Source organism: Papio anubis, chromosome 4 (genome assembly GCF_008728515.1).
Source record: "Papio anubis isolate 15944 chromosome 4, Panubis1.0, whole genome shotgun sequence".
Classification (NCBI taxonomy): domain Eukaryota; kingdom Metazoa; phylum Chordata; class Mammalia; order Primates; family Cercopithecidae; genus Papio; species Papio anubis.
This window is the reverse complement of record NC_044979.1, coordinates 103,963,182-103,990,376: the sequence shown is the minus strand read 5'-3', so window position 1 is coordinate 103,990,376 and position 27,195 is coordinate 103,963,182. Positions and strand designations below refer to the sequence as shown.

The window sequence follows — 27,195 nt, the reverse complement described above, 5'->3', positions numbered from 1 at the left end:
GTCAAGGCTCCAGAGTCAGAGCACCTGGGATTGGATCCCAGCCCTAACCCTTGCTAGGTGTGCAATTTTGAATAATTCATTCTCCAAGTCTCCAAGTCTTCATTTCCCTCTCTGTAACATGGATAAAATAGTTGTGTCTACCTTAAAAGATTTAAATGAGATAACTTATGCAAAGCACTGAACACATCATGTGGTGTGAAGCACGTGCTCAATAAGTGGCAGCTTCTCTTACTGACCTTCTAGTTTCAGTTTAAATGACCTCTCCTTGGGGAAACCTTGCCTGACCTAAGAGCAAGGCTCTCTCATATGTTCCCACAAGTTCCCTGTTCTTCCTCTGTCATAACCCTCACTGCTCTTTATTTCAATTACGTGTTTGATGCCTGTGAACTGTGATGTTTCATTGTCCAATGAGAGCAGGCACCTTTTTGTCTGCTTTGTGCCCTCATATATATAACATAGGTATGCATGAGTGTATGTGTCTGTGTATTTGTGTGCATTCGTCTCCTGTGGCTGCTGCAACCAATTAGTGTCCTGCAAACTGACTGGTTTAAAACAACAAAAAATTATTTCCTCACTCTTCTGGAGACTAGAAGTCCAAAATCAGTGTTTGCAGGGCCACATCCCCTCTGGAGGCTCTAGGGGAGAACCCATTCCTTGGCCCTTCCAGCTTCTGGTAGCTCACAAGTCAAGTATCCCTTGCCTTGTGGCTGCATCACCCCAATCTCTGCCTCTGTGGTCACACTGTCTTCTATTCTATGTCTGTTTTGTCTGCGTGCCTCCTATAAGGACCATTGCACTGAATTTAATCAAGGATGATTTCACCTCAAGATCCCTAATTTAATTACAGAAGCAAAGAATCTTTTTCCAATTAAGGTCACATTCAGAGGTTCTGGGGACTAGAACATGGATATATCTTTTGGGTGGCTACCACTCAGCTCACTGCTATATACATATCTATAATATACATACTGAATATATGTTTAATATAGCCATACATATATCTGAGGCAGTGTGTTTGTGCACATATGTGTGTGTGTATTCTCAGTGTGTAGCACAGAGTGGTTCACATCATGAATGTGCAGTAATTATTTCTTGAAGGAACAAATAGACAGAACAGGGTCCCTGCCTTCTAAGAATCACAAAAAACTAATGTCAAAAATAGACAAATATAGCTGAGCACAGTGGCTCACGCCGGTATTCCCAGCACTTTGAGAGGCCTGAGGTGGGCAGATCACAAGACCAGGAGTTTAAGACCAGCCTGGCCAACATGGTGAAACACCATCTCTACTAAAAATACAAAATTAGCTGTGCATGGTGGCACACACCTGTAGTCCCAACTACTCAGGAGGCTGAGGCAGGAGAATCGCTTGAACCCGGGAGGTGGAGGTTACAGTGAGCCAAGATCGTGCCACTGCACTTTAGCCTGGGTGACGAAGTGAGAACTCCATTTCAAAAAAAAAAAAAAAAAGTAGATAAATTTGTGGAGAATATACTACTATTCACAAAATATGTAATTCCCTCACAATGCTCCTCCAGCATCAACAAATAACTCAGGAGAGCGCCTTAACTTGGTAAAGCTGTGACTACTTCTAGAAGCACTACTCTTTTCAGGTCACAGCTTGCCTCCAAAATTTCCCTGGAAAAAACACAATAGGCCTTTTACTTCCTAATTAGCAAGATCCTGTCCAGAATATTCTAGCACTTCAAAGAAGCTTTCATTCACCAAGGTTTCTCTAAAGAAACCCTAGCCCCCGACTGTTCACAGCTTTTCATTATGAAACTGGGGGCAGTAGGAACCCTCCTGTTTCCTTTTCCTCAACATATAATATTTCTCTCATGCACCTTTGCCAAAAATGGCACTTCAGAAGATCTAAGAGGGGAAAAACAGCTGATCGTTGCCAAGAAAATCATGGAGAATTTCACCCATCTTGGCCACACACTCTCTGCAGCACAAACAGGGAATTTGCCTTTCACGCCTTTACTATTTGATAAAGACAGATAAATTTGATCTGTGCATTTGAAAATGCACAGATACGGGCTGGCTTCTATGGAACACTGTTATTTGGAATTGTCACTTTGACAGTGGCCATTCCACTTAAGTCACTGGGTCATCTGAAGGTCATAAGGAGGTGTGGTTCTTTCTCCCATGTCTCAGCACAGAGAAAAGACGGGGGCACCCAAGGAGGTGGTGTCTGAGTTGGAGTCACAGCCATAGAGGCCCTGGTCAAAGATCACCTTGCGGCCGGGCACGGTGGCTCAAGCCTGTAATCCCAGCACTTTGGGAGGCTGAGGCGGGTGGATCACGAGGTCAGGAGATAGAGACCATCCTGGCTAACATGGTGAAACCCCGTCTCTACTAAAAATACAAAAAACTAGCCGGACGTGGTGGCGGGCACCTGTAGTCCGAGCTACTCGGAGGCTGAGGCGGGAGAATGGCGTGAACCCGGGAGGTGGAGCTTGCAGTGAGCCGAGATCGCGCTACTGCACTCCAGCCTGGGCCACACAGCGAGACTCCGTCTCAAAAAAAAAAAAAAAGAAAGATCACCTCGCACCTGACCTCCAGTCACTGAGGCTCCAGATGGTCATAATTTTCTTGTTTTCTCAGTCAGGTTTGGAACTGTCATCATCTCCTCCCCGCCCCAACTCCTCCATCATGGGACTTTCTGGGGCCAGCTCCTGCCATTTTCTTCTGTGGGTCTCTGGCACCCTGACCTTGGTGCTCAGGCTTTCAGACGAGGAGCCATCAACCTTCCTGTGCTGTGGCATGGCACACAAATGCCATGGGATGTGGACAGTGCATCTTGCTTTTCATTATGAAGAATCTTTTTATAATTACAAAAGTTAAGAGTGTAAAATAAAAGTGTCAAAAAAGGTTAAAAAAAAAGTAAAATCAGTTATTATCCTACTGTTCAGAAACAACCACTATTACCATTTGATGACAATATTTTTTAATGCAACATAAGCTTCACTTAATACCTATTTTCATTTGGTTTTTCTTTACTCTTGCAAAATCAGGATCACATAAACAATGGATCTTAGTGAACCTTCAAAAAAACCTTCACGAGTTTATTAGGTGATATTAGTCGCTACAGTAAAAGCAGGAGCTTAGACAAGGAAGGTGAGAAGAGGTCAGTTGGATGCAGGCTCAGATGGTACGAGAGGCAAGGCAAACAGGGACAGCCTGGCTTCTGAGCCCAGCAAACTTAGCAGGTCAGAACCTTCCACTTATTGGCTCTGTGAGCTTGGGCAAGTTCCACAACCCCTCTGACCCACAGCTTCCTATCTCTAGTGCATATAAAATGATTAGCATCATACCTAGCAGATAGGTAAAAATATGAGTAGTATTAGTACCCTTCTCCTTCTGAATGGAAATGTGGTGCCCACAGAGACTTCAACTACTTCCTCGGGGTGAATTTTTATTCCCAAAGAATAAATGTCAATTTGTGTGATAATTATCTATTGCATTGGTCTGCTTGGGCTGCTATCACAAAATACCACAGTCTGGGTGGCTGAAACAACAAAAATCGGTTTCTCACATATCTGGAGGCTGGGAAGACCAAGATCAAGGTGCCAGCTGATTCCATTTCTGGGGAGGGCTCTCTCCCTGGCTTGTAGATGGCAGCCTTCTTACAGTATCCTCACATGGCAGAGACAGGGAAGCAGAGATTTCCATAGGATTAGTACGGCCATCTATGCCTCTACCCTTTTGACATCATTTAATTACCTCCTTAAAGACCCTATCTCCAAATAAAGTCACACCAGAGGTAAGGACCTCAATGTATGAATTGGAAAGGAAGGCAGAGAGACATGATTCAGTCCATAGCACTGATTAATATTAATAAGGCAACCCTAATACAATAGTCTTCTCCTGCAGAGAAAGGCAGTATGATGCTTCTAACCTATGGTTGAGTTGGACGTATCGTGAAAAAAGAAGAGGGCAGCATGAGTCTTCTCCAGTGCCATGAGAGAAGCCTCATGAATCTGCTCCCTCAAGCCAACAGCATTTCTTCAGGGCCCCTGTCGATGACCCAAGGAAAGCGCTGTTCGCTTCTGTAGCCTCCAGGAAGAAGTCTTGAGGTGAAAGCTCAGGGATTTAGAGTTCCTTACCTGAGATGAAGAATTAACATTAACTCCATCTTAGAAAGTTAAGGCAACTTTCCCCGCCAGTTATTGGAGTGGTTTTCTAGTCTTTCCTGTAGCTGGTTGGTGGGTGAGGTTGCTGAGGAAGATAGGAATTCCTTCTAACTCCAGTGGGAGGGAATGAGGCATCTTGACTCACCCATTCCTTTCCTCCGCTCTTCCACTCTGAGGCATAAACACTGGTCTGACCCTTTGACCACAGGCTGGCTTCCCCGGAAATTAGAATCTCTAATGGGCTGAACATATCACACTTGCAGGCTGTGAAGGAAGTTGGTTTCAGAATCTCATCTGCCAGTTCCTCTTCATTTTCTACTTGAAGAATCCAGGGTTGTTTCTTCCACTCTGAGAAATGCCTCAGTCTTCAGAAGAGCAGAAGTACCTCAGGTAGTAGGAACTGTGCCCTAGCTTCTCATTCAATCAGTGGTTCCTGACTTGTAGATGTTGCAGACTTGGATAATGCATTGTGGGGATTCTCAGGGAGCTGTCAACTCTGTAATTTCAGCAGTTGCATGGCTTGCTAGCTTGAAATAGCAGGTGTTTCAAATTAGGAAGAAGATATTCTTAAACTAAATGACAGTCTTTCCCACAGGAGACCTTTGGTGACCTTAGACTTATATACATGTCTAAGGTTACCAAAGGTGTTTTATGATGTAAAATACTACACTGTCTTTATTCTTCTCATTTTGTGATAGATGATTTTTTTAAAAGTCACCAAGATGGCACCAGTCCAGAGATTAGACATTTTGGAATCTTTGACCTTTGATTCTGCTTTTCTTTCTTCCCCATTTCAGAGCTGGCTGTTTTCTACTCTGAAGTTATTTTCTCACTTTATCTTCTTCCTGTCTTCTTGTCTCTTTTACTCACAAATCTGTTGACTGACCCTACAGGATCCATGGGTGGTGGACAATCAATTGTGGTCAGAATTGAAGGCATGCCAGGTGTGGGGTAGCATAACTATGAGTACTTCTGTGTGAGTCACCTCCAGCCCTGCATCTCCTCTGGTCTGAAGTGATTATGTAGCACAAATCAACTTCACCCACACTTGTAAGTTACAGCAGATTCTAAGCTCCTTGAGGACAATAACTGGTCAGTCTTTATTTCCATATCCCCTGGGCTTGGCAGAGTGTCTAGTCCAAAATAGGGCATCAATAATTTTCTGTTGAATATATTTATGCTGAAGACCTTTACCTTGATTATTAATTTTTCCTTCTGATTCCTGAACTTCAGTTCACCTAAAGAGACCTCAGAAAAATTGTATTTGAGTCCCAACCCATCACCATCTCACTTACACATTGCTATATTTTATTCTCAGAAACATCATCCAAGGGTGACAAGGTTTGGAGTAGGAGGCAGCCAAGTACCATTAAAAGAGCAAATGCTGACCAATATTTCCGCCTCTGCCGAGACCTCCTCCTACTCTCTCTTCTGCACTGGGCTGATTCATTCAACACAAATGCATGTTCATAATAACCTCCATCTGTAGACCAGCTTGGATCACAAGAGTGATGGTCATTTTGTAAACCTCAGTGTCTTGGCACTTTACACTTAAAGTATTTACTTAAATAAGCTCTATTTAGAGCTTATTCAGCCAAAGATAGAATAAATAATTAAAAGGTCAATAAGGCAATGTGAAGATCCACACTAATGGCTTGAAACCTTTATCTTTTTAGAAGTGGAGAATTTCAGGAACGAGATAAGATATAAAAGGCTCTGGGATCTCCCTAACCAACACTCACTGACTAACACCCTAGAACAGGATCAACCTCCTCACCTTCTCCAGTCAAATCACTGAATTGATGCAATCCAGGAGGTCTTAAGAACAGTTGTATTAAGAGATATTTGAAAGAAAAATAAAGGATTAATCTCTCCACCTGATTTTTCCTTATCACCAATGTAGCACTTAAACAGTGATGCTACAGTAGTTCAATTCTTACTAACTTGAACAGAAAAGAAAAAAATTAGAAAGAAATCAGGTCAACTCATAGGATCAAAGTGATGCTGAAGGACTATGTTTGGGCAATGGCAGGGACCAAAGGAGCACTGAGGGCCAGAAGTGATAGTCCTGTGGCTGGGACCCCCATGGACCTGGGACTCCATGCAGCCAGCAATGAACCCGGCTCTGAAATGCTTCCTCTCCATTATCTTACTTGTTGAAGAGTTAAAGTCCCAGAAATGGTTTTTGATTGGTGGGGCTTAGTCATGAGCCTGGCTCTAAGATCACACGCTTGGCCTTTAGGTCACACGTTTGGCCATTGAACATGACAACGAGCAGTCGGGAGGAAGAATCTGGACACCCAGGTCCCACAATGTGAGGCATAGTCTGGGAATTGCTCTCATGTCAACCCACACACAAAAGGGCATTTCCACAAAGGAAGATTGGAGTGTCAGCAGGAAGGTTGGGGGTTTGGATATTAAAGCCAAGAGACAAAAAATGTCCACTAGACTCTTCCGTGAGAATGGAAGTGTCCCTCTTCACTCAGAAGCTGGCGTGGTACCAATATAATTTTTGAAAATATATTTCTAAACTTTTCTTCTTTTCAATTTGGGGAATCCCTTTTGAAATACTTTTCCTAATGAAAGAAATTCATTAAGAATATATTACATTCAGGCATTTACATCCTTTCTAAGATGGAAATTAAGTTAATCTTCCATATTCTTATCAAAAGCATGTCACCAGGCAAATCTCACAATTGTTCTCTCACAGCCTCCTCCTTCCCCTCTGGTTTCTTATACATGAGAAAGAGAAAATGTACCACATAGTGACGCTGCAAAAGGAAAAAGATCATGGCTACAAGACAACAAAACATCTCCCTTGGAGCATGAGAAGGTGAAGAATGAAAGCTGCAAGAAGAGAAAAAGGAAAACAGTTTAAAATTAAAAAAGGTTAGGTATCCCGCTACCACTTATTGGGTACCAACTGTGTGCCAGGGACAGTATATGTTTATTACATTATTTTCCCCAAATCACAGATGAGGGAACAGACATTCAAAGCTTTAAGTTACTGAAGGAATGCTTGAATGAATAAACATGATGTTAAGTGGAGTTGAGGGGTCCTGGTATCTGATGGCCCAGGCATCATGTGTCTGGTCAGATCTGATCTCCATGCCTCCAGCCTAATCTAGAGATTGCTGTGTGTGCCTTGTCTTCCCTGCCCGTGACTCTACTACCTCTTGGGCTTAGAGTCCTTCTCCAAAACCCAGAGCAACTGGCTCTAAATCCAGCCAGTCACCCAGCCCCATACCCTGGCCCACCTAAGTATCATCATTTCCTGAGAGGTGGGCCACACCTGACAGGTGTGTCCCCTCTTCCCTGCCAGGAGGCCAGCTGAATATACTTCCGTGCTTATCTGGCATCCTGTGATCAGTCTCACCATCTCACTAACCACAGTGCAACAAGATGACAAAAAAATCTCTCTTAGATCTTAGAGCAATAAGACAACAAAAATCTCCCTTGCATTGTTTTGATTTGTAGAGTGCAGGGACCATGTCATTTTCATAGTTCGTTTTTTGTTTTGTTGTTATTGTTGTTTTGAGACGGAGTCTTGCTCTGTCACCCAGGCTGGAGTGCAGTGGCATGAACTCAGCTCACTGCAACCTTTGCCTCCTGGGTTCAAGCAATTCTCTGCCCTCAGCCTCCCGAGTCACTGGAATTACAGGCACTTGCCACGACGCCCAGCTAATTTTTGTATTTTTAGTAGAGACTGGGTTTTATCATCTTGGCCAGGCTGGTCTCGAACTCCTGACCTCAGTTGATCCACCTGCCTCGGCCTCCCAGAGTGCTGGGATGACAGGTGTGAGCCACTGTGCCCGGGCCAATTTCATAATTGTAAACCCAGAACCTAGCCCAATGCCTCACATATAGTAGGTACATAATAAATGTTTGCTGACAGAAAAACAAAACAAAACTGCAATGATCCTCTTTGGACTTTGAGTATCGGACTGCCCTAATATCATATAAGAGCTACTTCACAATCAGATGATTCTGCCCTGCCTGGTCCCACCCTCCTCAACACTTTGTGTTTTTAATACTCATAAAGCATCATACCTAAGCCTGCCCACAGGATGGCGGAAACATGTCTCCACTTTGTCCTCAGTCAGTGATTTTTATAGCATAGAAGAAATGGTGTTAAGAACAATGGCCAAAAGATGCAGCAGTAGCCTTCACTGTTAATGGGGTACTATGATCAGTTTGTTCTTCCTAGCACGAGGAATTGGAGTATCACTGTGGATTGAAACAAAGGACTTTCTGTTTACTTCCTACTTAAACAGAAATTCAGTTAGCTAGAACACCTCGTTCTCTGAGCACTCTGGCTCATCAAGGATTTATCATCCTGTGTTGGACAATTTTTCCCTTCTGACATCTGCTGCAGTTTTATGGTATTCATAAAGCAGTGTGCTTCTTTTACAGAGGAAGTCTAATTATAAAGACTTACATTTGTACATGGTTAAAGAGCAATTTCTGACAACAATCTGTAATAAAGTTAGGGCAGGTGTTCATGTCCCTACTTTGTGATTAGATTGAGTCTTTTTTTTTTTTTTTGTCTCTCGCTCTGTCGCCCAAACTGGAGTGCAGTGGCACCATCTCGGCTCACTACAAGCTCCGCCTCCCGGGTTCACGCCATTCTCCTGCCTCAGCCTCCCGAGTAGCTGGGACTATAGGCGCCCGCCACCTCGCCCGGCTAATTTTTTGTATTTTTTAGTAGAGACGGGGTTTCACCGGGTTAGCCAGGATGGTCTCGATCTCCTGACCTTGTGATCCGCCCGTCTCAGCCTCCCAAAGTGCTGGGATTACAGGCTTGAGCCACCGCGCCCGGCCGATTGAGTCTTACATGATTAAATATGCCTGGGTTCACAAAGCTGATAAAGCGTTCCCGCTCATTTATTCAACAAGTATTTGCTGAGTTCCTACTACGTGCCAAGCGCTGTGCTAGGCCCTAGGATGCAACTTTGAGCCAGACGGACAGTCTCTCCTCTTCCAGAGCATAAATGTATGGCTGCAGGTCATGCCATTTCCCTTATGGCTCACTAGGTCCCCATCCCCTGCCAAATAACTCCCTGAAAGCCCCTGAGGAAGCTTCCCAACATGCAAGAAAAATGGAGGCCTGATTTCCTCCGGGGCAAAATGACTGGACATCTCCATATGAATGGTTAAGGCTTCTCAGTGCAATGGGATGAGGGCTCCCCAGGCTCCATCCCCCACCTCCAAGGGGGGTGAAGTTCAGGTCCACAGCCACACTGTGCCTGGTCTATCTTGTCCAGTTATGAAACCCTTACTCATTCTGACTGATGTCAGTGAGTCATTTACCATGCAATTAGCAGAGTTGTGAAAATGATGGAAGGAAGGGAAACAACTCCGGTGTTTAAACGTGGTGCTTAGAATCAACACTGCCTCCTTCTCCATCTATCATGGCTAATCCAAAATGTAGAAATGCATATGATAGATGGTTATGTTTGGGGAGATAAGATCTAGTTCTTGGTCTATAGAATAACAAAATGTGCTGAAAAGCAGCATTACTGCAGTTCCAGGTTTCTCTTTCATTCAACTCTAGGGAATTTACACAACGAGCTAAATATCAAAGTCATTCAGATTCTCTCTTTTTTCCCAAGAGAAGCTACTGAGCCCTTGTAGCAGGCAATCATATTTTATTAATAGTGGATTTAAGAAGGGTTCAGGGAAGAGTCTCAGAAAACTGATGTTCTAAGGATATAGGTAGTAGATTAACAGTCTCACCCTACTGAATATCTCTCCTTCCAGCCCTCACCCCGTGGACTCTTATGACTTTGGGGTCAGACCTAACATATCTGAGACATCCTATCCCCAGACCTTGGTCACAGCTGAACTGCACCCTGTCCCAGACAGGAACAAGCCAGTGACTGACACCACCTCCCCACATCCCACCTGGGCAATCACTCAATGCCCTTTTCAGGCCACTCTTGGTCTCCTACTAGTTGCTTTTATCCGTTAGTTTCTGGATTTCTGATCCCATACTCTGGCTTTTATCCCTACCCATTTGGTTAGCAACTCTCCAGCTTCCTGATGTGACGATTTAGACTTCAACTTCCACCCATATCAACTCTGTTCTCAGTTCTAGGGATTTCTGGAATGGGTGTCTCCTATGGCCTCTGAGAAGACTCCAGATCTACTCCTAGCCTTGATAAATTCCTCTGGACGGAACATTTCTAATACCCTCCTTTTCTCCTCTCTTCCTACTAGGTCTTCTTCCTGTTCCCCCAAACATAAGTTAACCTGTAATTGCACCAAACTAAACAGGTTCGGGTGGAAACGGACCAGTTTTAGAAAAAATGAAGCTAAATACACTTCCAACCATGGAGTACCACATGAAGAGTGACTAACTAAAGCCAAGAGAACCACAGAGTGATTTGTCATCTCCACCACTGACTAGAAAGGATGATGCTGTGTCTGGTGAGTGTCATGCAGCTGCAGCAGGTGGCATAGAGGAGGGCGGTGGGGCATGAGGTCAGCTGAGCCATCTGTGTGTTCCCTGCTGTAAACCAGTGCCAGATACATGAAGACATTCAATCCAAGCACACGCCCCAGCACCCCTTCAACAACCATGCAAAGGAAGTCAACCCAACCAGCAGGCACTTCCAGCCTGACTTTTCAAGATGTCCCTCAGCTGCAATGCAATGGGAGGTCTGGAGGGGTGGGGTAAAGAGGCTCTAGTCCATTTGGAGGAGAGCAGAGAGAAAATGCCTGAACTAGCAGTGACAGTGGATGGAGAAATCAAAAGCTCCTGCAAAAGCAGATTGGAAAGGGCTTAATGAAAGAAGGGCAGTAGGAAGGGCTGATCAGGGTCCCAGGTTTCTGATTTGGTTAACTGTGTGAATGGTGAAAGATGGAAATATGCTGGAAGCTTGGGACAGCGGGCATGTTGAATTTGTTTGGGGACCTGTGAGGTCTGAGGCCCCAGGGGACCTCTACTGTGGAAACATCTACAAGGTGAGTTCGGTATTGAAAGGCTTGAAAAATGTTTACATCAACAGAGATCCCTCCTGAGGGCCAAAGCACAATTTATATATGAGCTGATAAAATATTATCAAGATAAAGAAAATAATATAACGTATATTCCCATCAAGGTGACTCTCATAAGGGAACTACTATATAAAGCTGCACTCATCAAAGCATGAGAAAAAGATAAAATAATGGACAGCATAATAGCTTACACTAAGAAAACGACATTCCTGTGAACTGTAGAGAGGGCGTTTGTATGTGTCTACCTATGCCTGTCTGTCTATATGTGTCTGTCTGACTCCTGTGTCTGCAGGGCCAGGACTGGGGGTGGCCAGTGAAGCACTCAGAATTGAAGGGCGCTCCAGAAACCACAGTAATCAAGAAAAATCATTTTTGTCTTCATCATTTTAATGTGATATCTTCAAAATCATAATCAACATGAAAATCCATAATAGACAAAACATCAACATTTTAAATAAAGGCAGGATCAGTTACAGTACCATGCCATGACAAACTGTATTGGAGCCTGAGGCACAGGAAAAATCAATAATACTGATCCTACTTCTGTTTAAAGTTTTGACATTCTGTGCATCGTGGGTTTTTAACATTAATTCTGATTTTTTAAAAAGATTGCATTAAAATATTATTTATCTTGATTACTGTGGGGTTTTTTTGGCATCTCCTTAAGTTTCGTGCCCAGGGCAAGTGTTTTACTCAACTTACCTTAATCCTGGCCGTGTGTGTGTGTGTTTAAGTGTGAGTGTGTGTGTGTAAGACAGAAGACAGGAAGACAGAAAGATGAGAACAAGTACATCAATTCAAGAATTCAAGTAGAGCTTTATAGTAAAGAGACTACAAAACAGACCCTCAGCATGTGACATCATTCCTTGCCAAGCAATACTTTTTTTTCTTTTGAGATGGAGTTTCCCTCTTCTTGCCCAGGCTGAAGTGCAATGGCACGATCTCGGCTCACTGCAACCTCCACCTCCCAGGTTCAAGCTATTCTCCTGCCTCAGCCTCCCAAAGAGCTGGGATCACAGGCGCCCACCACGATGCCCAGTTAACTTTTTGTATTTTTAGTAGAGACAGGGTTTCACCATGTTGGCCAGGCTGACCTCAGGTGAGCCACCCGCCTCGGCCTCCCAAAGTGCTGGGAATACAGGTGTGAGCCACCATGAATGACCAACATTTTTTTTTTTTTAAAGATGAAGTCTCACTCCCTTTGTGCAGGCTGGAGTGCAGTGCTGCAATCTCAGCTCACTTCAATTTCCACCTCCCGGGTTCAAGTGATTCTCCTTCCTCAGCCTCCTGAGTAGCTGGGATTACAGGTGTGCACCACCATACCCAGCTAAGTTTTGGATTTTCGATAGACACAGGGTTTCACCATGTTGTCCAGGCTGGTCTCAAACTCCTGACCTCAGATGATCCACCCACCTCAGCCTCCCAAAGTGCTAGGATTACAGGTGTGAGACACCGCACTCAGCCTAGCCAACACTTTTAACTTCAGGTTTCATGCTGTCCTTTGTTGCTGTTCAAGACGTGTCTATAAGGTTCAAGACCTTATTTTAAACACCAGAAGTCTGACACCATCATATTTAAGCACACCAACAGTGTATGAGTCCATGGCCTTCCTTCATCCACCCACCAAGCTATTCTCAAACCTGTGCTGCCTGGATACCAGGGAGGACCTGAGCTTCCCTTCCCAGACTGGAGACTCTTTTACAACCCTTAGTCATCAGAGATCACAGACACTGGGGACACCGGACAGGGTTGGCGAGAGTCAACGACTAGGTACCTCATTTGGCCCCCTCAAAATAGAAATGTTTCCCAATGTGATATGCTTTTTTTCTGGGCATGAGATGAAAGTTTTGCAGGAGCAGTCATCAGGGAATCACTCAGATAATCTGAACGAGAATGTGTAAAAATGAGTTCAAATATAAATAAGGTTCCAGGCTTTCACGGTTGAAGAGAGCCCACAAACAGAAGGTTATGAGGGGAAAAGATGGCTGCCACTGCAGTGGACAGAAATAAGACACCAAACTCAGACAAATTTGGCAGAGCAGAAGGTGCTAGGTGTAGAAAAACAACAGACTTGGAGCTGGGGCTCCTGACCTGCCTGCTTCACAGGTCAGGCTGAGCTCTCCCAGCTTCAGAATGAGGGCGTGTTTGGTTTGTTCCTACTTGGCCGCCCTTGCTCTACATGACCTTGGAGGCAATCCAGAACGACACCTACGTCTAGACAACCCAATGTAACTGACAGATCAGATCTCAATGACCCAGGCCCACACGGCAGAGGCCCTCTGTGCCTCTAAGCTGTGTCCATTCAGAGGAGCATGTAGGAAACCAAAACAAAAGCAAGCCTTTTGGCTTGCTAACACCATTTGACACATTTCCCAGATTTTGAAGGTCAATCCAGTCGAAATTTGAGCATCCAAGATTTCGGGTGTTGAGTTTTAAAAGGCCTAATATAAGATGACTCATATGCCATCTGAATCAACTATCAACACTGTGATTTTTCAACTAGATAACCAAGATGGCTTCTGAAACCTTCTAAAAGAATGGCTTCTGCTCTGCAACATTTGGGCTGCCAAGTACTGTCACGGGGGAAGAGAATAGTCTCTCAGGTTGCCAATTGCTGAATTCACCTCCAGGTTCAGTTTCTTGATGCAATTATTCCTCCTTCCGAATGTGAAAATCCTAAATAACTTTTATTTTGCTTTAAATGTCACCTCACTTTATGTTAAAGATCTTAATTTATCAGCCTTCCATAATCAGTTTTTTAAAGAAAGTTCAGGCCTACATAAAAGAAGCATAACAGCCCCTTTGCTTGTCAGGTAATTACTTAAGAACTAGGTAGGGAACTGTAAGAGAAAGAAATAAAAAAGACCCAGATTAAATCTACTACACATTTGTCTGCCAGTGTCAGACTCCCTGGAATAGACTTTTTTGGTTGTTTAAATTACCTCTGTAGGGACCCCCATCTCCAAATGCAGTCACATTCTGAGGGACTGGGGCCTAAAACTCCAACATATATTTTTAAGGGAGATGCAATTCAACCCGTAACACCACTATCCCTCCAGGATCTAACACACTGGTTGATGCTGAGTAGAGGTTCAATAACTGTTTGAGGGGTGAATGAATGAGAGGCTCACTCCCTGCTTTAGCTCAGGGCCACCCAGAAAGCTTGACCAATCTAAAAGCCTTTTATAGACCATATTGCTTGACCAAAAGAGTTGGAGAAAAGGGACAGAACTCCATCACAGGATCAAGGACATCTCGGCATAGCCTCAGTTTCATACTTGCCTCAGCCCCTCAGTTATCTCTCAAAGAGCCAACACTGGTGCTATGCCCTCACCTTCCTGTTCCATGAGCAAGCTAGACTTCCAGCAATGACAGCACAAGACAAATGATCCTTGTTGCATATGAACTCTTTACACATGAAAATACATTTCCAGGCTGGGCACAGTGGCTCACACCTGTAATCCCAGCACTTTGGGAAGCTGAGGCAGGCAGATCACTTGAGGCCAGGAGTTTGAGACCAGCATGGCCAGCACGGCAAAACCTTGTCTTTACTAAAAATACAAAACTTATCCAGGCCTGATGACACACAGCTGTAGTCCCAGCTACTTGGGAGGCTGAGGCACAAGAATCACTTGAACCTGGGAGGCGGAGGTTGCAGTGAGCCAAGATCTTGCCAATGCACTCTAGCCTGGTCAACAGAGTGAGACTCTGTCTCAAAAAAAAAAAAAGAAAGAAAAAAAAAAGAAGAAAGAAAGAAAATACATTTTCACAACAAACAAAATTATCTGTATTATGTTAGTGAGATTCAACATTTTCTAAGTATTCACATTGGAGCCATGACCCACAGAAAGCACAGGTCTCAAGGGTTTTACATTCAACCTAATTGCAATCAAGCCAACATGCATTTTGTTAACTGAGTGCCATGTACAAAGGACTGGGCTTCACACTTTGAAGACTTTTTTTTTTTTTTTTTTCCTAGTGAAAAGAGGAAGCTCCTGCCCTCAAATAGCTTATAATCAAATAGGAAGATTAGTCGTATTCAGAACATTCAACAACAAAGGGAGATGTACTAAGATATATAATTCCCTCTGTAGAGGATTGAATGCTGCATGGTGAGGAGGAGCAGGGAGTAAATGGAAGGTGAAGGAGGAGTTGTCTTTCTGCAAGTAGGAATGGAAGGGAAGGGTTGATGCTTCTAAGGGAACAGCATGAGCAATGGTAGGGTCACGATGAGCCTAGCCCTACTATGTATTACAGAGCACAGAAAATGAGTTAGAGCTTGGCAGGGGAAATAAACTATGTACAGACAGGGAACGAGAGGAAATGGATGACAGAAGATGCAGAGAAATTGGGAAAGGCTTCATAGAGGAGATAAGTTTTGAGATAGAGATTAAGAGAAAGTTAAACTTTCCAGGAGAGATGGTAGTGGGAGAGTCTAGGCTAAAAGAACAATCTGACAAAGGATAGAGGTACAAAAGAGCAGAACATGCCTGGGGAACCATAAAGGCCTCTTTTGCTTTCTATTTTTAGTCGAGTGCATGATGGAGAAAGTAGAGAAATTGGAGCCCAATTGTAGAGGGCCCTGACTACCATATTGGGGATTTTGAATGAGATGCTCTAAGAAAGTACAGCCATGCAAGTTTTTGAGGGAGGACAGGCAGGCACGTGGTCAGAGGTTCCCAGGGTGCAAAGGATGGACTGGAGAGGCACTTGAAGGTGGGATGGGTATCTAAATCTCTCTAGGCCAATTCCTCAAGAATGTCACTTCCACGTGGACATGGAAGTTTGTTTTGCTCACTGATGCATCCTCAGTGTCTTGGCTTGTGTCCAGTGTATGGCAGACATTTAGTTAATTTTTGGATTTTTGGACAGGAACTTGGAAACAGCCTTCCTACCTGACCATAAGGCTATTAAGATGTGAGCCCGTATTTGTCGGCATTCCTGAATCCCACCTCATGGCAAAGTTGGTTTGCATACCGGGTCAGAGAAGACAGATGAGTGGAGAACACTGAGGCCATTCCCAGTGTCTCTGTTCTCCCCATGTTCAGTTGTGGGAGCCACTTCTGCTCAAGCTTGCTAGAGTTAGGGTTCTCTTACTTAATCAAGAAAGCACCAACATCATTTCACATAACCCAGCCTCACTCAGCTCACACACCTCTAGTGAGAGAGAGGCCTTGAAATCAGCCCTCACTGCCCCGACAGCTTCTTCTCTCTCTCTAGTTCTTGTCCCCCAAAGCTAGACAGAGAAAGTCCACTTGTGTCTGGACTGATTAAAACGGTTTTCATGTTCCCTTATAGTTTCCTCTTCCATATGCAAGAGGCCTCAATCCTTCCTACTGCTCCTCTTCTCATGTAGAGTCCAGGCTTCTCTAAATCCTGGCTGGTCCTCTTCATGTAATCCCCAGACTGCCTTTTAAAACTCGTGGCCCAGAGCTGAGCATGTGCTCCCAGGAGTAGTCAGACCTGAGCCCCTTGAGTAGTATAACTCAATGGTGGGCACCACGACTCAGTTTACACAACCTGAACTGCATCCTAATTCACTGCTGTCTTATGATTATGAAAGTGCTGACTTCATTAGAGCAGCCAGGGCTTTTCCTTCACTCATCTGTAAATGGGCTGGGAAGGTAGAAGGGGTACTGACTTCATGCTCCTTGGAGTTATTTCCCTCCTGCATGATATAACTCTGAGCACACGACTGGGTATTAATCAGTGATTATTCTTCTGACTGTAATCCTTTTGTCCCCTTCCCTGCTTACCAGCACATTTCCTTATGGTCTAGCAGGAGATTCTCACCATGAAGACAAAAGTCCCTAGTAGAGTCTGGAAATTGCTTGCTGTGGCAGGGAACTTCTGAGATGGCTTCCAGTAATGCCCTCCCCTTGATTGTGGCTGGACCTACATTCAATGTGACTTGATTGGCTTCAAAACTTAACAAATAGAACATTGCAAAGGTGACAAGATGTTATGGCCAAAATTAGGTCATAAAGGGCTGTGACTTCCCTCCTGCTTTCTCACGTGTTGCTCTGATGGAATTCAGCTGCCATGATGCAGGCTGCCCTATGGAGAGACCCACATGGCAAAGATAGGGGTGGCCTTCATCCAAAAGCCATCAAGGAACCAAGGCCCTAAGTCCAACAGTCTGTGAGAAACTGAATCCTGCCAACAGCCATGTGAGTGAGCTTGGAAGTGCATCCTGCCCCAGTCTTACCTCAGGAGGACTGCGGCCCCAGCTGGCACTGTGCTTGCAGCCTGTGGGAAATGACCCAGCCAATCTGTGCCTGGATTATCTGCTCTGGCTTATCTGTCCAAGGTATCCTCTACCGTCTGCTGAGGACTTCAATGTCTTTGTCATTTTTCCAAGCCTTAGAATTAAAACCCTTACAGATCAAGACCGTATCAGATTCACTAATTATTCTACCTTGTGTCCTGGCAGCAGAATCTTTAATAGGTTGAATCATAAGACATTGCCCTTATTCAATTGTTTCTGACCTACCTGAATAGCTGTTTTATATGGTTCAACTTCACACCTCTCTGATGTTGCTTACTGTTCTGTGTTGACAGTTTTTTGCTTGCCTGTCTCCTCTTCTAGGCTCTGGCAACTTTAAGATAGGAAACAGTGATTTGCTTAAGTTCGAGTCCCTGGCCCCCGGCCCAACAGCTGCCACACTGCAGACATCAATAAACATCTTTAGAATTGAATTGTTGGTATGTTTACATTGTCTCACAAAGCAATTGATTATTCATTAACTCAATAAATATTTCCAAAGAACCTGGGTGTCAGGTCTGGGCTAGGTGCCAGCGTTACAGAGATGAATCAGTCCCTGTCCCTGAAGTGTTCACTGTCTAATAGGAGATAGATAAGTAAACAGAAAATTACAATTCAATATGGAAAGTGCTTAAATAAAACATTAACAGTGATAAAGGTCACAAACTGAGTTCGTTATGTCTAGGGTAGTTAAGAAAAACTTCCTAAAGGAGGTAAATTCAGAGCTAGCAGGGAAGTGACTGATAGTGTGGGTTGTAGATTTAGTCAGCAAGTCCCAGGATCTTAGGAATATGACTGTATTTAATTATCTATTTCTGCATAACAAATTACCACAAAATTGGTGACTTAAAACAACACATGTTTATAATATCATAGTTTCTGTGGATCAGAATTTCAGTCCTGGCTTAGCCAGGTCCTCTGGTTTATGGTTTCTCGTGAAGCTACAATCAACTTATCAGGTACACTCAACTTATTACGTAGGGTTGGGTCTTATCTGAGTGCTCATCTGGGGAAGGATCTGCTTCCAAGCTTACTTACACAGTTGTTAGCAAGATTCAGTTCCTCTGAGCTGCTGGACTAAGGGCCTCAGCTTCTAGCTGGTTTTGGATTGGAGTGTGCCCTCAGTTCCTTGCCATGTGGGCATTCCCAACATGGCAACTTACTTCATCAAAACCACCAAGGGACAGAGTTTGCCAACAAGACAAAAGTTAACAATTTCTTGGACTATAATCATGGAATTGCTATCCCATAATCTGTGCCATATTCTGTTTGTTAAAAGCAAGTCACTAAGCCACCTTACTCTCAAGGGGAAGTGATTACACTAGTCCTTGTCTTGGGCTCTGTTTTAGGAAGAACCCAAAGTAGGACAGGCCCCATACAATTACTCACTAAATCCTGTTTTAAGACCCACCATTGACTTTCATTGATGGGTGCTACAAATATAGTCTTATTGGAACTTCTGCAGTAGGGAAATTGCCAAGAAATCTGTTCACCTCATCTCACAGACAAAGTCCCACATTAATGCCTCTCAAGCTGGGAGCTGATAAACTTTGCTTCCCCTAAGGAAATTTTTACTGCTAAGGCACAGCAAAAATCATACCCACTGCTCAGGCGCTTTCCTTCTTTGCTTCAGCCACTAGGAAACATCATCCAATTTATGGATCAATTAATGCAATTAGGTATGCCTTTTTGGCCTATAGGTCTGGGTTCTATTTTTACCTTTTAGTCTTGGTATTGCATTCAAATTTATTTTTTCTTCAATCCTGATTTTTTAATTATGTTTTGTCATTTTATCATATGTATTTCTTATAAGAGGCCTCAACTTTCATGGATAAAACAGGGCCTAGTCAAATAAATAATGTTACTTTTGTTTATATCCTTTAATACATTTCTTAGTTCTTCAAACAAAAATTCCATTTAGGAATTTTTTAAATTATGAGTTAATTATAAGTGTAAATTTAAAATGCTTTGTTTGTTGTTGAAAACATGATGAGTAGAGAAAAGTAAAGAAAAATTTCTATGATCTTACTAGCCAGATATAAACGAACATATATTGGTAATTATGTTCTTTTAATCCTTTTCCTACAGATATTATTTACTAAAATTATTTCATTAGTTCTAGTTTCATTCCCTGCTTTTTATTTCACTTAACATTATATTCAGATAACAATCGTTTTTGACATCAAGTAGTTGTCAAAAACTATTTTTATGTTTGTAGAATATCTATGATAATTTACTTAACTACCCCCTTCTATTGGACATTTTATTATTTCCATTTTTTCATTTTTAGAATGATGTTATGAAAATCCTTGTGTATATAATTCTACTTGTATCACTGATTACATCCTTAGGATAAATTATTAAAAGAGGTATTGCTTTATTATAGTACACAAATACTTTTACTCAAAAGCCCTTAACAATTTGCACTCATACTGGCAAAGTAGAAGCAGTATGTCCATTCCCAACCCCTCGCCAATATCAGGTACTATCTTTTTTAAAAATGTCAACTTGATAATGTACTGCTTAAGTTTAAAGAGCTAACTAAAGACAGTGGACCTCTCTGCAAGTCACTTTGCTTCTCTTAAAACAACACCTCCCTATAAACTCAACTTCTATTTAAAAGCAAAAATATTTTATTGAATAAATATGTATCGACCACCTACTCCTGCAAACAAGGTCCTCAATTCTCTATCCCTTCAGGCAGTATCAGCTTGATGAAATTTCTTGGCTCACTTAGAAAGTAAGACTTTGCTGTGTGCCTGGGAGGCTCAAAATTGCAAATATAGCCAACAAGAGGAAAATCCACACTATACGTTTTGGTGCAGTGCCACCATTTGTCAGACACTGTTATAAATAATGTCTTTGAGACTTTTAGAAGTGTGCACTGTGCCTTGGAGGTGGGGCATATGGAAAGTTCCCCTGGAGTGTCAATTTTGAAATGAATTCCAATGCCAAGGTCACAGCTCCAGCTAGATTCTCCTTTCAGAACGGTGATTCCATGGGAATTCCCATAGTCCATATACAGCTACTACTCATGGAGGGTGAGAAGGTGAGATGAAAACAAGTCTGTTTCTTTGAGGTCTAGGTCACATGGAAAATAATTAACTTTAGTGGGTGATTTTAACATCTTTGAGATCTTTGCTTTAAGGTGACCCACGAAGGGGAAATTTCAGTTGAATTAAGTTGCTGCAGAAATAAGAAATGTTGCCCAGACTACAGGATAATCAAGCAACTTATTGGGCAAGTATTCATTTGGGAACCTGGAGTACCTTTCAGTGCCTAGTATCCTTGGCCAAGACAGGTAAGAGGTGGTGGGGAAGGGTTGGCCTGAGTGGATCTCATTGCCTTTGTCTTCTCAGAGACCCAGCACAGAAGTCCATTTTTTCCCCATTCATATGTGCCAACATTCAGTTTTTTCTATAGCTGCAACAGGGACAAAGGAGGACCAGGTCAGATTTTCTGCCTAAAAACTCACAGGTGATGGCTATTGCCCTTACACAGCCCAGCAAGCATAAGCCACAAAAGAGCTCTAGCAGACATGGAATCATTCCCATTCCAAAAGTCGTGAACTCCAGAACCCTCTCTCCTGCATCTACACTCCAGGCCTGGTTCCTCACTCAGGTTCCCCATACTTCTCACCCCCCCACACACATACACACACAAACACACACAGGCAGAGTCATGTGCCTGGCAGTTCCATTTTGCAAGCCCTTTTGCATAGTGGGAACTTATTGTTTACTTTACCTGAAATTCAGTTCATTTTTCATTCCTATTTCTTCTGTTTTTTAGCGTCGTTGTAATGGAAGGACTAAGATTCAACAGATGCTGCACACCATTCCTTTGGTTTGGGGATTATAGCCTTCAAAAATGAAGAAAATTCACAGTACTCAGTGTCCACCAGTGGTATAAATAAATGCTTTATATGTAGCAGAGTGTAATTGCCACGTTCCAAGGTAAATTAACCCATTTTAAAAATGTTCAGGAAACATTTTTATTTTCTTTAGATTCCCAAGAGAGATTGGGGTGAAATAAATATCTCTATCCTTCTACCAAGTAGAAGAATATAGAACATTTTGGCACAATTAGGGTTCAGAGAAAGGGCAAAATATATATAAGTAAACAAACATATAGTCATATATTTCCTTATCCAACCTTATTCCCAAAAATATTTATCATGGAGGAGAAGCAAACACATCGAGGTTGTGACAACTCTCACTTCAATTCATCGACGCTAAAAGGGACAAACCCAAGTTTCCATTTGGGTTTAGGTTCCTAGGACCTCATTTCAACCATTCCCCAATATTCTGAGCAGAAGTTCAAGGCAACTTAAGAAAGAAAGCGCCCAGGTCAAGACTTTGTGAGTTAAAGCTAATTTTATTTTTTGCCCTGGGATTCACTACCGTGCAAAACAACTTGTCCTCTTGTCTCCCCACAAGGTTTCCCCACTACAGAGCACGTGCTCCATGCTGGGAAGGAGAGCACACCTACTCTTCAGGGTGTTTTTCATATCACGAAGTTTGGACGTTAGGGCAGGAGCCTCAAACAGCCAACAAAACGGAATGAGGCTGTGAGTCAAGAGGAGTCATGAATCAACAGCAGAAAGTCTGCTCTGAGCCTAGGTCGGTCCCGCCAGTAGGTGTTACTTTAGCCATTAATCCGGGGCGCTCCGTGGATGGAGGAGGGTCACCTCCTGCCAAGACACACACAACAAAACTCCAAACCAAACTGAAATCTGCCAGTTCCGCAAGTCTCCTCTGAAGGCAGAGTTGGGCCCCTAAGACAGGATCCAGAGCTTGCCTGCGAGGGCTGACAGCAGCCCCACCCGGCTGGGGCAGCAACTCAGAGCCTCCTGGTCGCCATCGCAGGCTGCTTCACTTCATCATTCAAAGTGGCTTTTGGCATTGGGATTAGTATGATTTACTGCAATTGCAACAATAACCATCCTCACCCACTGTCTGAGACCATGAGAACCCATCCAGCACTGTTTATTAGCTTTGGCTCGCTCGCCATGATTAAGTTCTTTTCAGCATGCTTTCCCTGTCCTCTCAGTCTTACTTCTCTCCCAAGAAGTTTTACACTCTAGCTGGAGGACCCAAGTTCCCCACGTTTCTCTACTTAAAGCATGTGCTTTATGAATTCAAAGGCATCAGGGGCAAACAGAAACTTCCCTGCTGGTTTGCAGTGACCATCATATTGAATACGAGTCTTACGGTATGACACCCGCACAAAGCTTTTATCTTTCTCTGTATCGTCCTGCCCATATTACATGCAAAAAGTCCTCCTGGCCAGTAGGGGGTGCTGCACCTTTCACTGTTAGGACAATTGACTTGTGGATTGCTTGCAAGGTGGGCTCTGGGTCTTTTACTTAGATTTGTAACTCTGACGACACCTTCTTCCCTTTCTCACTCTCCTTTCCTGGAGTTAGACACATACAAAGTGTGACAGTGTCCTCAGTGATCACTTAATCCAGTGGTCAGCCGACTTGTTCTGTAAAAGGCCTTACGTAAATTTTTCACGCTTGGTGGGTTATAAAGTCTCTGTTCCAACTACTCAGCTCATGTTGTAGCTCAAAAACTGACACAGACAATATGTAAACAAATGGGATGGCTGTGTTCTAGTAAAACTCTGTATACAAAAACTAGTAGGGACCCTTTATACTCTAATGTCAGATTTTTTTTCTCTTTTAAAGATGAGGAAACAGAATCCGAGAAAGGTCTATTCTTTGAGCAACGTTACCTGTCTAGTAAATGTGAGATGCAGAGGTGGAATCAAGGTTTTCAGACCTGCTGTATCAGGCTATTTATTATCCATCGTATTTCTTGTAGTGTAAGTTTACTCAAAATGCCTGAAAGAACCTCAGTCGTCTGTGATTGGCTAATATCAAACACACACTGGATGAAGCACCTTATTACTTTCTGACAGAACATAGTGCAAAAGCATGACACTATAAATGATACTAGCATCCTTGGCTCTGGCATGTGGGTTGGCATAGTCACCAACTTTATAATATCCAGGAGCAGTTCTATGTCTGATTCTATTATAGCTCTGTTACCTTTCCTGAAATCCGTGAGCTCATATCACAACCTCCATTGTGATCACCAGTTCTTCATCTATTTCTCCATATTTCACCCCTAGTCTTACAAGGGGACAAAGTGAGAGACAACGTCTGGAAACACAGGACAAATCCAGCTCCCCACCACTGGGAAACACTGAAGGAACATGCTTTCCATGCAAACAGCTTTGAAAATAAATTACTTTGTCCTATTAGATGAGTACTATTCTTTTGGTACAGATTAAATAGTCTTTGGGAAGTACCATGATGAAGCAAAAGAAAAATCTATGTTGCCAGATTCTTGTGTGGCTTTGAGGTAGTTAACCTCTCAGAGACCCAGCTTCCAGAGGTGAACAATGGAAATAATAAGATTTTGCCTAAAGAGTCATCATTCAGAGTGTACGTAGGGTGACAAGATAATTTATTATCCAAACCAGGATATTTCTGAAAATGAAAGGGAATTATATTATAATTATGCTAGGCAAAATCTGGAAATGAGTATAGGGCCACCAAGTTATACAATATAGTGATTGGTACATAGATACTTGACACATCTCAGTTTTCTTTCGTCTTTTTCTCCAGAATTCAAGCAATTCTACATTTATATCCTTTTCTTCTGTGTGTCCGTGTCATTTTGAGCAGTAGGACTAGACAGTGAAGCCCTCCCCTCCTCCACCCCTTTCCTGAAACTGCAGAAAACTATAGCTGTGCCTGGTCACTCTGCTTTGAAAGCCTCAGTGACACCATCAGGGCCAGCGGGGCAAAAGAAGATGGCATTCACTATTCTGCAGTAAGCACAGATGTTAATTCGAAACAACAACATGCCTATTTGGGAAGGAGAAACGTTGTGCTGTGAATGTGACACTTATGAAAGCATAAGGAATAAACGCCTTGGATGGGGCAGAGGGAGGGTCGGGAGAGAGCTCTGATCAGCTCAACCCGTGTACACTACATGAACTCACTTAGAAATAATAAAGCCTCTATACTTTCTCAGTCTTGTATTTGTCTTAAACTCAGACCCGCCAAATTGTGCCAAATTATGTGTTGTTCAACTTGGACTGCCCCGAGAACACTAAGCTCCTTTTGCAAGTTAACTGTGCCGTATTTATAAGATTTCAGCATTACAACTAGGAGTTATCGACAGAGAAAGGGAAATAAACAGATAATTTTTAAAAAGTCAAAATGACAGCCATTTTTTCCCTCAAGTTTGAATCAAGGTTACGTTTGTTCGAGTCCCTGGGTGACAGCTACACACAGGTACACAGAGGCAGACTCACGTTCTACAGTACTCTGTGTATGAGAACATGTAAATAAGAGGATTAAGGTCAACATCATGTGTTGCATTTCTGAAATTCGCATCTATTTTAAGATAGGACATTTTGGATGAACTTCACTTTTAACCCACAGAGTTATTCTTTTTTCTTTTTGAAAATATAATTTATTCATCTCTATTTCAAACTAGTTATTTAACTCAGTCCAAGAAAATAATAATAAAAAATTTATTTTGAAAAGTTACATTTCCAGTATTTTTAAAAAGTTACTTCTCCTCGCCACTCCCCAACACCCCATCCCCTCAGTAATCAGACAGTAAGGCACACTTGGGGGTTAAGAGTTTGAAGTATAAGTTCAAATCCCAGCTCTCCCACTTCCTACAATGTGACATTGGTCAAGTTACTTGACTCCTGCAAGCCTCGGTTTCCTCATCTGAAAATGGGACTAATGAGAGCTCTCAATTCACAGAGTTTCTATAAAAGTTAAAAACATGTAAAGTGCTTAACAGTTTTTCAGGCAGAGAGGAAGGGGACCAAAAATGTCAGTTACTCCTACTTTTAACAACTCAGCTTAGTTAACTTCCTCCTCTGTAAAACCTCACTCTTCTCTCCCATGGTAACTGGAGTTCAGGCCCTCCTAATCTTACGCCTGTATCACTGCAGAGGTCGCCTGCCTGGTCTCCATGCCACCTGCTTCATTCTACCCACCAGTGTATCCTGTGAACTCTGATCAAACTAGCGTCCTTTCTAAACTGGCACTCTCATTCACATCTCTTCTCCAAAAGCTTTAGAGGTTCCCTGTTACTACAGGATAAAATTAAGTGATTAGTAGTGCGTATGTTACAACCATCTTTTTATTCCTTGAAACTTTTCAGTTTTGCTCACTTCATAAAGGTATAAAAGAGGGCTCTGAGTAAAAACTCCCAAAATGGGATGATTCAAAGTCTGCCCACCCTGATCTCACTTTCCAATGTAACGTTGAACTCCATATATGAACTACTAATTGCTTCCCCTACCCCTCCAGCATGACTCTCCTTCAAGGGCCATCTTAATCTCCCCTCTTCTATAAAGCCCTGTCTACCTTCTGCACCATGACAGGTTCATCCCTGCACTGAATCCACTCGACAGACTGTTGCTGTATCCCACTTGGTACTCAGTTATGAACTCTCTTGTAACATCTCTACAACCAATATAATAGTAATATCTTCTCCCAACTAGAAAGTGGACTTTTGGGGAGCAAAGAATACTTTTAAAATTTTTCTGGATTTCTGCCACTTCCACATAGTAGATGCTCAATAAAAAGCTTGTTGAGGCTGGGCACAGTGGCTCATGCCTGTAATCCCAGCACTTTGGGAGGCCGAGGTGGGTGGATCATGAGGTCAGGAGATGGAGACCATCCTGGCTAACACGCTGAAACCCCATCTCTACTAAAAATACAAAAAATTAGCCAGGCATGGTGGCAGGTGCCTGTAGTCCCAGCTACTCAGGAGGCTGAGGCAGGAGAATGGCGTGAACCTGGGATGGGGAGCTTGCAGTGAGCCGAGATGGCGCCGAGACTGCACTCCAGCCTGGGTGACAGAGAGAGACTCCGTCTCAAAAAAAAAAAAAAAAAAAAAAAAAAAAAAAAAAAAAAAAAAAAAAAAAAAAAAAAAAAAAAAAAAAAAAAAAAAGCTTGTTGAATGAGTGAAGAGGAATATTAACATGTAAAATACGAGGTCAACATTTTACAATGTAAAAATCAAACTCTATGATAAAGACTAAAGGTTCTAATTTGTAATGACTGTGATAGACTTTTCCACCCTAGAAATGTATAAGATAATATTACTCATAAAAATGACAGTGTGAGAGATGACTAACATTTCTTTGGACCTCTTCTTGTGGATGAATATTTTAGAGAATTTGATCAAATCAGGGAAAAAAATGCCATTTAAAATGATTAGATTTAACAATCACGTTAAACCCATCTCAGGGTCAAAGCACCCTGACATCAATCTCCTGTTTAGTAAATTTCCAGGGAACAAAGTTTACTAAATGATTATCCAACCTACAGACCTTCACAGGCCAGCCAGTTCATCAAATAAAATACATTGGAGATGCAAACAGATCTTTTTTTTTAATTAGTATACCTTGAAGCCAGCCCTTAAACCAATAGTTTTCACAAAGGCAAGATGATTTGCTGTGTTCATGAAGAAATTTGATAATGTCTCAACATCATCCAAATGTCTGCGACATATGCTGCCCATCAGACCCAAAGAAACATATAAATGCATCTGTTTTTACTCAGAGCCCTCTTTTACGTCTTTATGAAGTGAGCAAAACTGAAAAGTCCCAAGGAATAAAAAGATGGTTGTAACATACACACTACTAATCACTTAATCCTCTCTCCAGTGCCCAGGCCTTCAGGGCCAGGACGATAATGCGAATGCTAATACATGCTGTCTGCGGGAGCTGTCACAGCCGCCGTGTCCCGGAGC

The 27,195-nt window shown here is 42.7% G+C and overlaps 1 long non-coding RNA gene across 1 annotated transcript in view; it reads right to left on the bottom strand.

Moving 5' to 3' along the window:
- The window catches only part of LOC116274679, a 53,014-nt gene extending 26,958 nt beyond the window's left edge, over window positions 1-26,056 (bottom strand). Inside the window, exon 1 of the long non-coding RNA XR_004183459.1 lies at window positions 16,927-26,056. This is a non-coding gene — a long non-coding RNA (uncharacterized LOC116274679). The remainder of the gene's footprint in view (window positions 1-16,926) is intronic.
- Window positions 26,057-27,195: the final 1,139 nt, after the last annotated feature.